General features: G+C 37.8%; 1 long non-coding RNA gene across 1 annotated transcript in view; it reads left to right on the top strand.

Annotated features, from left to right (window-relative positions):
- The first annotated feature begins 17,324 nt into the window (after window positions 1-17,324).
- The window catches only part of LOC103562939 (uncharacterized), a 51,879-nt gene continuing 51,515 nt past the window's right edge, over window positions 17,325-17,688 (top strand). Inside the window, exon 1 of the long non-coding RNA XR_011535782.1 lies at window positions 17,325-17,500. This is a non-coding gene — a long non-coding RNA (uncharacterized lncRNA). The remainder of the gene's footprint in view (window positions 17,501-17,688) is intronic.

Below are 17,688 nucleotides of genomic sequence, written 5' to 3'. Positions count from 1 at the left end.
TATGGCACACTAGCCTCATCTTAAATGCTCAATAGCCGCATGTGACTAGTGGCTGTTGTAAAGGGCAGTGCAGACATAGAACATATCCAACTTCCCAGAAAGTTCTACCAGGCATTTCTACTCTAGATGCTTAAGTGAATTTTAACGATCAGTGAGTAAGTGTTGTTTGGAGCCTCATTACAAAGTATACATTTCTTTAAGGATCCACTCTTGTCCTAGTGTTTATTACTGCTGGCTGTGGAGGAATGATTTGGCTGCCCATATATTGGAAAATTTGACTATCCACAATGACAAACACAGAGAATATTGCAAAGAAAATGAAAACAAGGTATCCTTTTGCCTATTATAATCTATATTTTTCCTAAGAATATTGCATGACGATATTATTTCAAAATATATAAGTATTAAATGTCAATTAGCCGAAATGTTCAAGAAATAGAGTACTTTGATCGAAAGAATTGTTATCTGATGTTCAAGTAATAGCTTTTCAACTTCAACACACGTACTGATAATGTTTCTGAAACCTATCAGCCCATTTCCCTGTCTTGTATTCTCAACAGAATTGAATCTTCCTTTGAAGACTTACAAGCTTGCAGGGCCTCAGGCTCATCATACCGAACATCAGCGACCCCGCAGAGGAGCATAGGGGAACAGCCTCGGTCAGTGTTCACTCTAGGATACACCCTGGAGGTGGCATGTGTGATTAAATATCTCATATGTAGCTTATTTTTATTATAACTTGCCCCTTTCATCTAAAAAGTTGTTTCAAAGAATGTTTTAAAATGTTTACACAAGATGAGATTTCTGGCAAGTGGGGACATGTTCATTTGAAATTTTGTTAAAATTAGAAAGCATAATCATCATAATTATATTCCAAAAATAGATCTTTAAACTTATCAAAACACCACATGATATGTTTTAAGCACTTAAATTTTAGCTGCAAGTTAAATTTTCAATTTTTTCATTTAAAAAATTTGATTTTTTTCCATATTAGAAGATAAAAGCAGAGAAAATGATATCAGAGAAATACGGAATAATTCTTTCATGAAGTTTGATAGAAGAGGCTTATGATAGATTATTATCCTAGTTTGAGAATATTTCCCTAGATGGAAAATAAAACATCAGAGGAGATTAAAAGGAAGTAATAGAAGTAAAACAAATAAATAAAAGTTATCAATTACTTCATTCTTCTCTTGCCTAGTTGCCCGGTCCCAGCCACTGAGCCAGAAATAGAAGTCACGTAGAAGGTTGAGTGTGTAAACTCTCCCTCTGCCACCCGGCTGCCAGAATCAGCTTATGGATGAAACACAATGAAACACACTCCCGTTGCAGCTCAAAAACGAGAGAAGCTTGTCATATTTCTTCTTGAATTCAAGGACAAAACTTCCATAACAACAACAAAAATATTGGAATGCTCTTTCCACTCCGCCTATATCACCCAACACTTCTTTAAACTGTCCTCTTCTGGAAATACTGTACTGATCTTCCAGTCTAGATAATCTTTTTCTCCTCTGAAATACTAAAAGATTTACTGACTATATGATTCATTTAGTATTTATTAATTCATTGCCTTCCAACGTCTTTTTAAATCAATTTTATTATTTTTCTGATCATAAAATTAAATGTGCTGTTCTTAAAAATATAACTTACAGCAAGTTCTAAAGGATAAAATAAAAATCAGCCATAATCCAACCACTAGGAAATAGTCTCTATTAGGACTTAGATATATTTCTTTTTCATTTTTATACATTATAAATGTATAACTACATTTTTTTGTTTCTAAAACTGGAATGCATTCTGCTCATCATCATATTTTTCATTTATCGTTACTGCATAAACACTTTCCCATGTTTTAAATATTTTTCAAAAATGAGTTAATGGGAATTGTACTTCCAGTAGGAGTGAGTAAACTCTCAAGATTATCATCTGACAAACTAAAATTATGTAGATTTGAGAGAGGAGTCAAAGCTTGGAGGGAGCAACTGGCGTAGAATAAATTTCATGTTTTCAGACGAAAGAAAACAAAGAGAATGAATCACCAGCAGATCCAAACTACAAAAAATGCCAAAGAAAGTTCTTCAGGTGGAAAAGAAATGACGTCACAAAGAATCTTAGATCTTCAGGAATGAAGGAAGAGAATCAAAAAATTGTAAATATTTAAGTGAAAATAAAAGAAATACAATTTATCAAACTTGATAGGATAAAACAGATATTTTTTTCAGAAAATAGAGGAGAACAGAAATCCTGCCAAATGGTTGTATAATGCTAGCATAACCTTGATACCAAAACCTAACAAATCTATTACCAAACAAAAAGAAAATTAAGACCAGTATCTGTCATGAATGTAGATGTAAAAATCCTTGATAAAATACTAGTCAACCAAATCCAACCATATACTGAAAAAATAACACAATAATTGTTTGTTTTATCCCAGGGATGCAAGGTTACTTTAACATGCAAAAATAAATCAATCTAATTCAAACAATTAACAGATAAAGGAGAAAAAAAATATGATTATTGCAATAGATGTAGAAAAAAACTTGAGAACATTTAATAACCATTCATGCTTAAAAACAAAAAGAAACAAACCAGCAGTAAACTATAAATACAATAAAAAACCTCCTCAATTTGATTAATGATGTCTATTAAAAAAAAGAACTAAACCAACAACATACTTAATGGTGAAACATTAAACACTTCTGCCATTATAGTGATAGTCTAAACTTTTGCAATAACGCAAGAAAGAGAAATAGAAGACATAAAGATTGGAAAGGAAGAAGTAAAACTGTTTTTATTTCCAGATGACATAATTGTTTATTTAGAAAATTCTACAGAATTTACAAAATAATTAATAGACCTAACAAATAAATCTAGCAAGCTCACAGAATATAAAGTAAATATCCAAAAATCAATTATACTTCTGTATACTAGCAAATGAGAGGAAAATGAAATTTTAAAAAAGTATTTGACGATAGCCAATCTCCCCAAATATAAAAAATTTAGGAATAAATCTAACAAAACAAATGAAAGATCTCTTCACTAAAACTACAAAACCTTGTTGAGAGGAATTAAAGACATAGAAATGGAGAGAGCCACTCTCCTGGACTGGAAAATTCAATGTTGTTAAGATGTCAATTCTCCCCAAATTAATCTGTAGGTTCAACACAATCCAAATCAAAATTCCAGCAGAGATTTTTTGGTACAAATTGCCAAATTGATTCTAAATGCATATAGAAAGGCAAGTGGCCTAGAGTTGCCAAAGCAATTTTTAAAAGAAGAAGCAAGTTAGAAGACTCGTACTACCTGATTTTAAGACTTACTATAAAGCAACACGAGTGTGACATGGAGGAAAGGATAAATATACTGATTAAAGGACAAAAAGTAGCCCATAAATAGGCCCATATAGATGGACAAAATATTTTTCAACAAAAAAGTCAAGGCAATTCAATAGAGAAAAGAAAGACTTTAAAACAAGTAGTGCTGGAACTCAATATATACATGGAAAAAAATTAATGTTGACCTTTACTTCAACTCATACTCAAAAATTCACTCAAAAGGGATTATACACTTCAATATAAAAAACTAAAAGTCTAAAACTTTAGAAGGAAAAAGAAAATCTTTCTGACTAGTAGGCAAATTTATGGAGTAGGCACATTTTTTCCAACAAGTCACAGAAATCAATGACCTTAAAAAATGTATTAAATTGGACTTTATCAAACAAAAACTTTGCTTTTCAAAAGACACCTTTAGGAAATTAAAAATACAAGTTACAAACTGGGAGAAAATATCTTGCAGTACTTACGTCTGACAAAGAACTTGTATCCAGATTGTATAAAGGGATCTTACAAGTCAATAATAAAAAGACCCCCTCAAAAAAAATTTAAAGTGGACAAAATATGTGAAAAGTCACTTCACAAAAAAAGATACAGAAATGGCCAATAAGCACATGAAGAGATGCTCGACACAAGATATACCACTAGAAACATATTAAAATGACTAACACCAAAAAAAAAACCAAACAAGTTTTGGTGAGGATATGGAGCAACTGGCATTTTAATACATTGCCAGTGGGAATTCAAAATAGTACAATTTTGGGGCTGGCCACGTGGCCGAGTGGTTAGGTTCTCAAGCTCCGCTGCAGGTGGCCCAGTGTTTTGTTGGTTCGAATCCTGGGCGCGGACATGGCACTGCTCGTCGGGCCACGCTGAGGCAGCATCCCACATGCCACAACTAGAAGGACCCACAACGAAGAATATGCAGCTATGTACCAGGTGGCTTTGGGGAGAAAAAGGAAAAAAATAAAATCTTTAAAAGAAAATAGAACAATTTTTTTGAAAACAATGTGACAGTTTCTTAAAAATATATACATACATCTATTATAAAACTCAGCCATTTCACTCCTAAGTATTTAACCAAGTGAGATGAAAGCATATACATACAAAACCTGTGCATAAATGTCAATAGTTGCTTTATTTGCAATAGCCCAAAACTTGAAACAACTGAAATGTCCTTCAACAAGTCAACAGATAAAGAAAATGTGGTATATTCATATAATGAAATACTACTCAGCAATAAAAAGGGATGAACTATCAGTACACCCAACAAAATCAATAAGAAAATAATAGTGCTAAATGAAAGAAGCTAGCCAAAAAGAACACGTACAATATTATTGCATTTATATGAAACTCTAGAAAAAGCAAAATCTAGAGGGATAGAAAGTAGATCAGCGATTGCCTGGGACACACAGATGGAGGGATGGATTGCAAAGTGGCATGAGCAATCTTTTGGCGGTGACGGAAATGGTATGTATCTTGATTGTGCTAATATTTTCATGGGTAAATATAACTGTCAAAACATCAAATTGGGCCGGCCCAGCGGTGCAGCGGTTAAGTTCACACGTTCCGCTTCTTGGCGGCCTGGGGTTCGCCAGTTCGTATCCCGGGTGAGGACGTGGCACCGCTTGGCAAGCCATGCTGTGGTAGGCGTCCCACATATAAAGTGGAGGAAGATGGGCACAGATGTTAGCTCAGGGCCAGTCTTCCTCAGCAAAAAGAGCAGGATTGGCAGTAGTTAGCTCAGGGCTAATCTACCTCAAAAAAAGAGACTCATCAAATTGTACAATTTTAATGGATATAGTTTACTTTGAGTAAATTATGTCTCTCTACAGTTGATTTTTTAAAAAAATAAACAGGATAATGGTTGAATAATATTTTAGCTTTTGTATATAATTTTTCAGTCAAAACTATATTACTGGCTATTTGGGGGAATACTTTTAGTGAAAATAAATAATATCAAATATTCAAAAGTCTAAACATTATATGAATACAATCCAGGGATGCACCAGAAAGAATTGCAAGACTGAGATATACCACTTGGAGAACCAAATGGGGTGAGAAAGCAATGTTTTGGCCAAGATGGTGACTGCCAACAAAACGAGCTAAGGTCCTATTTCCCCAGCAGCAGTGAAGAACACTCTGACAAGTACTTTACTCAGCTATCTGTATGCCTCATGTATAGAATGGCTTAGATAGGATTTTTGCTTGTTGGTTTATATAGTCCTGGGAATGCCAGGGTGGCAAATGTGGTACTTGACAATTAGTCCATGACACAAATTGCCCCGAAAGAATTTATGAATGATTTTAGAAACTGTGGTAGTAAGTAGCCCTATTTGGAGGCAGAGAGCTAACATCCTACTTTATAAAACCTAGGACTCAACAAACCTCATTAGCTGTGTCCCTGACATCACCTAAACTTCTTCTTAAAGGCTCTTCACTATTTGAGATGAATTGGGTGACAAAATGGCTTCTCCCTGAGCTCCTTGGAAAAGGAAGACTATAAATCCGAGGTTTTGTTTGTTGTTCACTGGAAAAAGGCAGATCTGTTTACTCTTTCCTGGCACTTGTGGAAGCCTCAGTTCCCTATAAATTAGTCAGTTACGTCACAGAGGAACAAATGGACTGAAGAAGAACATCAAGGCTATGAATCAATGCTCCAAAAGGTAATTTCTGATCGCAAAATTACGTGCTCATCACAGTCTTGCCTTTTCATCACTCTTTCCCCCACTATTTTCCTTTCCTTTTTCCCAGGATAGGCACCAGATATTTTTTAAACCCTTCTTCTTTCCTAATAAACCATCTCAAAATATAGCTCACCCAGTTCCCAATTCCATTAAATTTTTTAATAGCACTCAATACATATGGATAAATACTCTTCATTTGAGGGTCTCTACCCCTCCTTCATTGCAACACTATATTGATGACAGAAAATGATCCAGATGAAGAAAAGAAAATTGCTGATTTAACTATTTTTATTTGTTCTATATAGAGATGTTGTCTAAAGTCATGGCAACAAAAATATTCCAAACAGTCCATTATATGATCAGATGAAATTTTCAATTTCTAAATGTTTGGATTTAAAGTAACCAAAAGTTGCCTAAATTTGGATACTATTTCTTTAAGTGCTTTAGTCCGAGTGTTGTTTTCAAATAATCAATGTTTAACTTTTAAAATTGAAGAACAATTTTCTCGCAAGATGATAACCATCCTAGTGTACTGAATTTCCACTCCACTACTTGCTATTATACTTTAACGATGTCAGTATTTAGTTTGCAAATTAGTGTTGGATTTATTCAATAGTAATCAGACACTTGAAGCTCTTGTAGAGTTTTGGAATTTGATTAAAATAGAGAATTTACATTTTTTTGTGTTTCCACTTAGATACAGAAGCATGAAAGAGTGTTCAAAGTAAAGTCCAACAGTGTTAACAAAATCCTTTTGGTTTCACTGCTGATATTATCAGTCTACCCTTGCAGAATGTCAACTGCTAAACATATTCCATCCCTGGACTGGCACCGTACTAAGAAATTGACTTTACCATCTGGCTTTCTAGCATTTTTATCAGGTCTTTTTAATTAGGTTCAAATCGGTGATCTCCACCTTTCCCTGCTTCTACCTTTTCAGTGTCATTAAGACTGAGCTCATTTCCAGCGCACTGCAGTGTGCTCAAGTGGAACTTGAATTGAATAGTATTTTCCCCCAGGTTTTCACACCTTACATATGCTAGCAAAAGTCACATTATGCTTGCCCAGTAGTGCATATAATTCAATTTTTGTTTTATTAAGATATGAAGATGACCATTGCATTAAAAAGCCAGGCAGCCTTAAGAGACCTAAATGAAAAATGGGACCATAGTTAGAAAAATTAAAGATCTCTGCAGGGTAAGGACAAAGAAATGGAAGGCACTGAAATTTGGCTCTTGAACTTAAACTGCCGAAACAATGCGTATAATAGAAATATTAAAACATTTTCAAGTTAAACCTACTGCTGTACTCTCTTACAAAAATACTTCCACAGGGTCTGCGAGAAGATAAAAAATTGGTCCAATTTAGTTATGTCAAATCTCTTCTGTTAATTTAAAATGATCCCAATTCAATAAAAGTCTAACCTCTGTGACAGAAACCTGGTCGGGCAACGGGAGCTCATTTTTCCCTCTGTCTGCGGCAGGAGAGCTGACTGGAGGTTGTAATATAGTTACAGATTAATACAGATTTTCTTGAAGAGAAAGTATAGAGCAGTCATTCCAATACAGTAAGCTTACTATCTTCATAATACTCCCCTCAAAATGGTCTCATATTCAAATAAAATTGATTTCCAGGGAAGCGAAAGGGTAGTTCCTTAGGGTGGAGGCAGAGCATACTCAGTTGGATTTCTAAGAAGCATCCAGAGCATTAAGGATTCTTATTCACTCTTTGTTCAAGCAGATGCCTATTTTTTTTTCCCCAGTGGCTACATCAAGATGAGCACAGGAAACTCAAACAGGACCAAAATCCTGGCTCCTTGGAAGGGTGGGTCACAGATCTTAAGTCCCTACCGTGCCAACCTGTTCTATAGGTAGCCTGGAACAATTGAGCAGACCAGAGCTTTCATTCGCATATAATCTGCCACACATCAATAGATTCAGCTGTAATGTTAAATTCGAACTGATGATTCCGGATTTCAAAGGTGGAGGACTTGAAGGGTTTGCACCCATAGTGATTTTCTACACGAAGCTGAGGTTTAGACTGAAAAAAACTGACCAACAGAGCCACTACTCGGGAATTCTATGCACGTTTTTCTCCTAAGTGGTTCTAAATACTGCCTAGGATCCTTCTACATGAGCCTTCAAGGCTGAATGTCCCATTTCTCTTTCGAATATCCTACCCGCTCCCTAGCACAAAGGACGCTAGTTTTGAGAAGCTGTGTGGTGCAACACCTGTTCACAGTGACTTCAGAAGTTTGGGGGTGGGGGCGTCCACATTCAGATTAAAATAACACAAAGGGGAAATCCTATACCCACGAAAATGATTTTTCACTGAGTTTTGCTCACCAGAGTGTAACTGCCCACAGTTTCTGGATCTTCTGCTCTCTAAGCACTTTATAAATAAATGTATCCTGCAGGAGCTGCAAACTTTCATTTTCATCTTTTCGCTAGGTGGGGGACAGGGTGTCATTTTGGGGCTAGCTTCAACTTTCATTACTCTAACCAATAGCTACAGTCTTTGCTAGCAGTTTAAGTGACCCTGAAATAATTTATATATTTTTAGAATCCTCTCCTAAGGCAGTCGAGCCAACCACAGATTATTAAATTCATTGAGTTTTTCCTTTTTACACATTTTCTTACTGCAGATGTGCTAAACCATTCAGCAAAAAATGTGGGATATTGCAGAACAAGTAGAGACCTGCAGAGCTGTAATAATTACAGGATAATATAGAACTAAAATAATTCTTCTAAATGTTGTGGTTTAATATCATCTGTTCTTTTCTGCCGCATTCCCGGTAGAACAATTGACTCAATTTCTCCAGGCACAAATCTTTTATAACCTCTTCTTAACTTTCTGAGGTCTTCTTCTGGGAGGACTATATCCTGTAGCATGCCTCCCCCCTCAACTGAAATAGTCAATCACATTTTAACCCACCAGGCCTTATCTGTCTATCTCTGTCTTCCAGTAGTGTTTTTAAGAAACAGTCTTAGCGAGAGGGATAATTTAACAATCTAAGTAACACATTTTGACAAACTTTCCCTTCTCTGAGTCACAAGTTCAAATTCCTTCAGGGATGATTTCTCAGTAGATGAACTTAGTAGCACAATGAGTTCAAAGAGGAACGTCTTCAGAAGGGCACAGGGAATATGGTATTTCCTGAACCCTAAAGATCTGCATCACCCACCAAAAAGCATTTCTAGGGCCTGGCTAACAATCAAAGATCTTAATCTCACGTTTCAGATACTAGATATGACATGATAGCCTTAAAAAGAAAGGCAACCACTTTCCCGTGAGTTCCCTGTTTGTTTCACTTGGCACAATTTGTTACTCTTCCCTGGCGAGTAGGTAATTACAAGGCTTTTGTTTCACAGACCAGCTATCTAATAATATTTCAGTATAAGTTTCTGAGTGAAGAAGTCACCTTGTGATTTGTAGTCATGCTGGCCATAAATCTTGGTCATAGGTTAGGAATGGACTCAAAAATGTGTCAATAATTCATGTTATGCTATGATATCTCATTTAGCTATAATATGATAAAGTGTGGCAGCTGCAGCCTGTGACTAATCATTGTCTCACAATGAAGCCTTCCTATGCGGAAAGCAAGATTTCAGAGAGTCTGCCATAGGAAATGAAGCTTTTTACCCATTACACAAAGTTGAGGTGCACATTCAGCTCAGATTTTTGAGAGATAGCAGAGGTTGGAGGGATGGCTCTACGGTGTCTGAGGTTTTTCTGGTTTCGGATTTCAGATGACTAATCATCATAACCCTGCTGGATCAATATTACTATTTTCATTTTTCAGGTAGTAGAAAGCTAAGGCAAAGATACTTTTCAATGCTTCCATGAAAAATGCATGGAAGAAGTAAAATGAGCGTGTGTGTGTGTGTGTGCGCGACTTCTCAGATTATCCACATTTTGACAATCAGAAGTAGCAAACAGAAAAGCCAGTTCTCAGACCAGAAATATGAGGGGTGTGAGAATTTGACGTCTAGCCTATCTTTACTGGCTTTCCTCTGTTTGAAACCTAATGTGTTGGTTCCAGCTATACAGTGTGCCAAAATGCATAAAAACATTTCCGATATCCAGAGGAGCTTCATATCCATCGATCAGGGTTTATATATTGATTTGTGGCTATGAGAGACCGATTCTTTCCACCTCTCTCTGTTGTAATGAAAATGGAATGTATACTAATTTGAACTGAAAGAAGATATGTAATGGCAGAGGGTGTTGTGTGTGTGTGTGTGTGTTTGTTTTCCATTTTGGTCTCAGAATGTCTCAGAATGTCAATTAATTCATGCTATTTGTTAATGATCACAATAATAGTGCAAGCTGGACCTGATATTCCCTGAAATCATCCTAAAATCAAAAGGTATGTTTTCAGGATCTTTGTTATATACCCGTTCATTGTAGATGTTTGAGCCTGGACATCCACCTGAAAGGAAATACAGATATTTTCAGGCTTATAGGAGTTAGACACACACATAGACACACACACACACACAGTATATAGCACTTATACATTCCTGTCATAGGGATGTTTATCAATTTCAATCCAAGGTAAAACAAAGTTATATCACTTCTGCTCGATAGAAATACATAATTCAAAACAGAATGATGCTAAGAACATATAGAAAAATGGAAAGAAGAATTAAACAAGTCTAAAAGCGAAATATATGAAAACTAAGATGTGGCAGATTCTTGGAAGAGGTGGAGTTTGCAGCGTTTTTTGACTGATGGTAGAGAAACAGCTTGTTGAATTGGGGCTAGAACAATATTCCAGACACTTGGTAGAAAAAGGCTTCAAAGTTAAAAGAGAGGCTTTAGAAACTAGAGAGAGATGACTGGCAAAATGGACGCTGAATAAAGGTGGCCTGTTAGAAGGGGCAGGAACACTCAGGAGGGTAAGAAGACAAATTAAAAGAAGCTGAAAGGTATCTAAAGAAGTCAATTGGCCAACCTCTTTGCTTCTGGTCAAGATGAAACCTAAGCTATAGCTATCCCTTGAAAATGACAAATACTCAAGTTCTTAGAGTTTTACAAACTTGTTTCTTTATCAGAGCAGGTAATTTCAATGGTCTCCCTGGTTTCAAGCTTTTCTGATATGGTTTCTACCAACCTAAATTCTTCTACTGTTATCATCTTAACTTACTTTAGAGGGAAAATAGAAATCAACAAATTTTGTAGAATAATCCTCTGAATTCTCAGTCATGAGAAAATTTACCTTGAACTCCTAAAATATAGATTATAAGTCAGGATTTTATTCGGTTTCAATTACTGTGAAAATTTTGTTTAGATCCGAAATTAAGCAGTCATATATTACATCTTTCTGTCTTATTTATCACCAAATTGCTAATTTTATTCTTCATTTTCTAAGATGATGTTATTGGCATAAGTAGATTTCTCTTGGTTTGGATGTGACCAACACTAGTAGTGTGAGACCCAAAATCCTTTCCTCATTTTGCCCATCTGAAATGTGATCTTGATATGTCGTTTGCATCATGTAAATCCTGAAAGATGCTGTTTCTTTTTGTAGCTCTGCTCTTACTTTTGGCATCCAAATAAAGAATGTATTGAGCTTTATATTTCAGTTCGAATTGCTTTGCCTCAAATATTCACTGAGCACCTGTTATGTGCTAGGTACTGTTCTAGGCCTTAGAGATGTAAGAACTCTGGTCCGAGCCATTATTATCTTTCATCTGGACAACTGCAGCACCATTCTAAGTAGTTTCTCTGCCTTCAGAATGGCTTTCCTCTAATCTTGTCATCACTCTGCAAACAAAGTGAGCAATCAAAAACAAAAATTTAATTGTGCCACTCTACCACTTAAAATTTTCAACTGGCCTCATTTTGGAGTCTCCAAGATAAATTCTCAATACCTTACCTTGGTTTCTATGGTCTTGCACAATCTCCATCCTCATTCTACACCATTCCATACTTAGATTTCAGATATACTAAATTTCTTTTACTTCCTCAAGAGCTCCGCATGGTGTTACCCAGTTCAGATATACTAGCTCTTTGCCTGCTCAATCCTCCTTCTTTAGGCTAACTCCTAGTCTTCTTCAGATCTTAGCTTAAAGATCACCTTAGTGTAGTGTCACTCCTGAGTTCACAAAGTGAGTTGTGCAATGTCCTGCCAGGTTGCCTTGCTTTCTGCTTCCGTAAGACTCCAATACTCCGCAATTGTGATGCTTGGACTGTCATAACAAAATACCACAGACTGGGTGGTGTTGTCCTTAAACAAATAGAAAGCAAGTTATGGGTTTATTCAGGATCAACAAAGAATTGCAATTCAGGGTCTGCAACCACGGTGAGCCAGGTGCAAGTCCCCAGCGCCAAGGGCAGGAGAAGCTCTCTTACAGAGGGGAAGAAGAAGCTGGGTGGGCTATTGTAAACAAAGAGTCCATTGGAGGACTTGACAGTTCAAAGTGCCATGGCTCTTCACTGGCTGAGTTGTGACAGTCTCTCATTGGCTGGGCTGTTGCTGGGCAAGAAGAGGAAGTCTTTCTTCTTCCTGTGGGGCTCTGCAATTGTTGTAGGGTATGAAAGCTCCTCCTTCTGGCCTCCTGATTCTATTTTAAATGGAGTTTCTGTTTATTAATTTTCAAATTTTTCCCTTTTGATCGAGATCTTTCTCTAAAAGCACTGCTGATCAAGAGTCAGGTTTTTCCAATTTCATCAGTCTTTTTTCCCTTGATGCCAGGAAGGACCTTTCCTTGGCATCATGTCCACATTGGAGGGAAAGTGCACAGATTGGAAACCTACTGAGTTCACATTCCAGTGATATGGAGGAGTAGGAGGGAGAATTCTTAGGCATTCTTTCTTTTCTGAAGTTCACATGTTATCAAGTTCATAGGCACTGGAGATCATCTTAAGTGTCATCATCAAAGGCTTGGCAGACAAACTTCGAACAGGCCTGGTCCAGACACCTTGGGAAAGCTATCTCATTAGATGTCATCTGCTTCAATTCTGGGAAATTTTTACCCTTAAGTCACCAGATGATGTGCAGGCCCAGTCAGGGTTTAGTGCTTTTTTCAGGCGTGTCACATGAATCCATGAGTCTATTCCCTAGAGTTTTGTGGCAGAAGGATTAGTTAACAGTACCTGATGGGGGCCTTTCCAGGAGGTTGAAGAGAGTCCTTCTGGAGATGTCTTTTCCAATAATTGAAATTTCCAAGGTATGATGCTTGAGGTCTTCATCTCTCTGGAGTGCACTGTGAAAAGATTGCTTTACCAAAACATGGTTATTCTTAATAGGAGTAATTAGGCCTTTACAATATTGGAGTATATCTCCTTTTATCAGCTGTGAGTCAAAAGAGGCAGGAGCCAAATTTGGGCATCCTGTGACTATCTCAAAGGGGAGAGTTTATGAGTTCCAAGGTGGGGTGAATCTGAGATTTAGAAGGACCAACAGCAATGCTTTTGACCAAGGTATTTGGAGGGTCTCTATAAATTTTACCAGTTGAGTCTTAAGAATGTTGTTAGTACATTCTACTAAACCAGAGGATTAAGTATGGAAGCTCATTGAAAGTGCTGCAAAACCTGCCAAACAGGGCAGACTTGTCAAAGTACCTGACCAGTAATATGGGTTCCTCGATCACCATGAGGTTTAAGAGGAGTTCCTCAGGTAGGGATAATCTTTTCCAAAAGGACTTTAGCCACAGAAAATTCAGTAGCCTGTCTGAAAGGGAAGGCTTCAGTCCAGTGAAAAAACATACAGACCATGACTAAAATTTATTTATATCCATGAGATGGGGGAAGTGCTATGAAATTCATTTGCCAAAACGTGGATAGTCCATTAGACAGTTTGAAATGTCCAGGAGCAGTATGAATGCCTGTTCCCTCGATTGTATTTTGGACAAGTGGGACAAGTGAAGTAGGTACTTTTTGTGATCTTATTAATATTTCTCCACCAACGTTGATTCATTAATGCTACCGTTTTGTCAGCAGACCAATGGTTTAATGCATAAACAGTGGTTGGGAGTGGGAATTTTAGAGTCTCCAGTAGGTTTGGGTTGTTATTTGGTCCAAACCAGAGCTTTCTCTTTTTACCAAACCAATAATTGCTGAATTTCCACTCTTGTTTTTCCTTTTCTGAGCCAATTGTTGGGTTTCTCTAGCCAGTTTCTCTAAGTTATTATTCAGGGAAATATCCCTTTGGACCATGACAGAGGTTTGGCTGTTGTTGATTCCTTTAAGGGCAGCATTCCTTGTGGAAGTATCAGAAAGGTGATTTCCCTTAGCTCCCAGAGAGTCAAATTTAGAATGCCCCAGGATCTTAATAATAGCTAAAGCAGCAGGTAAAAGTATAGTATCTAATAATTCCTGAACATAAGGGCCGTTTTTTATTTCCACTAGAAGTGAGGAAGCCACATTGCTTCCACAACATCCCAAAATCATGGGCTATTCCAAAAGTATATCTACTATCAGCATAAATGTTGACAGTTTTGCCCTTGGCTAAAGTACAAGCTCACGTAAGAGCATATAATTCAGCCTGTTGGGCCAAAGTAGCCATAGGTAAAGGTGCTGCCTCAATGATATCAAAAGGAGTTGCAGTAGCATACCCAGCACAGTATTTGCCATTGTCACCTTTTAAATGAGAACCATCAGTTAACCATGAGAAATCAGTGGTACCCAAAGGAGTTTCCTGCAGATCATCATGAGGAGTTAGGACATGATCCATCAGTGTTAAACAGCCATGAGGGACTTCGTCAGTAATGGAAGGGAGAAGAGTAACGGGGTTGAGGTTATTACAGTGTAGAAGAGTTATGTGAGGAGCAGTTAACAAAAGGATTTCATAGGAGGTGAGATGGCTGACTGAAAAATGTTGAGCATGATGAGAATTCAGGAGGGCTTTCACAGCAGAGGTACAAAAATAGTTAAAGGGGGACGCTATAATGATTTTCTCAGTGGCCCTAACCAAACGGGAAGTGCCAGTAATGGATCCAAGGCAAGGGGGTATCCCCATTCCACAGCGTCCAGTAGCTGGCTATAATACCCTATGGGTCAATAGTAGTCCCCATGTTTTGGGTGAGTACCCCAAGAGCATTCTATTCCTTGTCATATACAAAAAGGAAAAAGGGAATCTGATCATTGAGATGTCCAAGGACAGGCAGATTCATCAACTTCTCCTTCAAGGCCTTAAAGGCTACGTTGCTCAGTTCTTCCTGTAAAATTGGGTCACGGTTGTTGTTCTTTAGTAAAACATACAGAATTTTGGCCATAAGAGAGAAATTTGAAATCCAATTTCAGCAATAACCACCTAGAGAGATAAAACCTTGCAGTTGGTGCTTAGTTTTGGGTTGGGGGAAATTTAAGACACCATGAAATCTATCTGGATCTAGGTGTAGCCCATGTTCTGATAGCAGATCTCTAAATATAGAACTTGGGTTTGGGCTAACTGCGATTTCTCCTTGGTGACTTTATGTCTCTTTAAGTCTAAAAGCTTTAGCAAGTGGATGCTGTCTTCCTGTGAGGAGACTTGGGAGGGAGAGCAAAGAAGCAAATCATCCACATATCACAACAAAGTAGAAACCCTAGGGACATTTATAGTATCTATATCAGCCCTCAGGACTTACCAGAAATAAGAAGGACTCAGTAAAATCCTGAGGCATTACTGTCCAGGAATATTGTTTGCCTTCCCAAGTAAAGGCAAAAGATATTGGCTAGCTTTAGCAAATGGAATACTAAAGAATGCACTGCATAAATATATTACAGTAAAGAATTTGCTTCCAGTAGGAATGGATGTTAATAGTCCATGAGGGTTAGGAACAGCAGGATGTCAAGGGATAACAATGTTGTTTATTGCTCAGTAGTTTGGGACAAACCCCCACTCCAGCCCTTGGGTTTTCCACAGGTAAATTAGTATTACAGGGACTGATAGGAGGGAGTGGGGAGAGGTTCAAGGAAATGAGAGGTTTGGTGAGAGAGTTAGTATGGGTAAACTGAGGCCATAGAGGAGGTGTAAACAGTATAGAAGGGAAGGAGAAAGATGGCCCTGGAGGTGGGGTCTGAGCATGAGGAGCCAGGGAGAGGAAAAAGATGATGCCAGAGGAGAAGAATACGAGGCTTTGGAAACCATATTCTGTTTCTTTGTTTGTTTGCCTCTGTTAATCTTAAAATTTTATTTTGCAAACAGACAATTTCAGACTCCTGATAACATTTGGAAGCCTTAAAATACCAATAAAAGTAGGCATTTCATTCAGTTTTGGAAATTTCAGAGCTATGGTTGTCCAATGGGTTTCAAGAAAAGTAAGTTTTGGGAGTTCAAAATTCCCCATAATGACCATTGGTGTTCTAAATTACTTTTGGTTAAGTCAATACATTTCGCTAGAAATGCACATGAGGAATGACCATGCTTTTTAAACATAAAATTAGCCAGGGTCTCTGTAGTGAGGGCACCCTTAAAATATTTAGATGACTGAGATCCCATTTCTCAGAGGTTTTTCTCTAGAGTAAAAGAATAATGTTTAAACAGAGTAAACAGCTCAAACTGCTTAAACAGCTTGCAACTCAAACAGCTTGAACAACTCAAACATCCTGCAGGCTTAACACCAGCACAGTTCTAAGGGAACAGCCTAATCCTGAAGGAGTCAGGCCAAAGGCTGAACAGCACAGTTGCAATAGAACAGCTCAGTTCCAAAGGAATCAGGTCGAAGGCTGAACAGCACAGTTCCAATGAAACAGTTTGATTCCAGAGGAGTCGAACCCAAGACTGAGAAGCCAATTCCAATGGAACAGCCTGATTCAGAAGAGTCAGACTGAAGTGCCAACTGAGACAAAACAAGGCCTTAACCAGAAAAGGGCAAAGCCTTAAAATGGGTCCCAAATAAAGCCCAGAGAGTTTCAAAACACAAAGAGATTGGAAGCTTGGATCCAGGAGAAAGACTTACTCTCAAACCCCAGGGTCAGTGAGAAAAACAGCAAGCTCAATGGGCTCTTTTGTGGGTGCCACACTTGTTTGTTCAGCAGCCTTGGAACCATTGGGAGGTCTTCTCTGGATCCTTGTATGAGCAGGAAAATGTTGTCTTTAAACAAATAGCCAGTTATTTCTCCAGAAAAAATGGGTTTATTCAGGATCAGCAAAGAATTGCCCCTTGGGGTCTGCAACCATGGTAAGCCACGTGCAAGTCCCTAGCAACAGGGGGAAGAGAAACTCTTTTATAGAGAGGAAGAGGAAGTTGGGAGGACTATTGTAAATAAAGAGTCCGTTGGAGAAATTGAGAGTTCAAAGTGTAGGCGCTCTTCATTGGCTGAATTGTGCTAGTCTCTCATTTGCTGGGCTGTTGCTGGGCAAGAAGAGGAAGTCTTTCTTCTTCCTCTTGGGCTCTGAAATCCTTGTAGGGTATGAGAGCTCTCCCTTCTGGCCTCCTGACTCCATTTGAAATGGATTTCTGCTTGTTGATTTTCACAGTGGCTTAAACAACAGAATATTTTTCTCACCGTTATGGAGGCTGGGAAGTCCAAGATCAAGGTGCCAGCAAGGTAGGTTTTATTCTGAAGCCTCTTTTCTTGGCTTGTAGGTGGCTACAATTTCTGTGTGCTCACATGACCTCTTTATGTGGTCGAGTGGAGAGAGAGAGCTCTGGTATCTCATCCTCTTTTTATAAGGACATCAACCCTATCAGATTAGTGCTCTACTCTATGACCTCATCTAACCCTTATTACTTCCT

The sequence above is a fragment of the Equus przewalskii genome, chromosome X (genome assembly GCF_037783145.1).
Source record: "Equus przewalskii isolate Varuska chromosome X, EquPr2, whole genome shotgun sequence".
NCBI classification, from domain to species: domain Eukaryota; kingdom Metazoa; phylum Chordata; class Mammalia; order Perissodactyla; family Equidae; genus Equus; species Equus przewalskii.
This window is presented reverse-complemented; position numbering and strand designations above follow the sequence as displayed.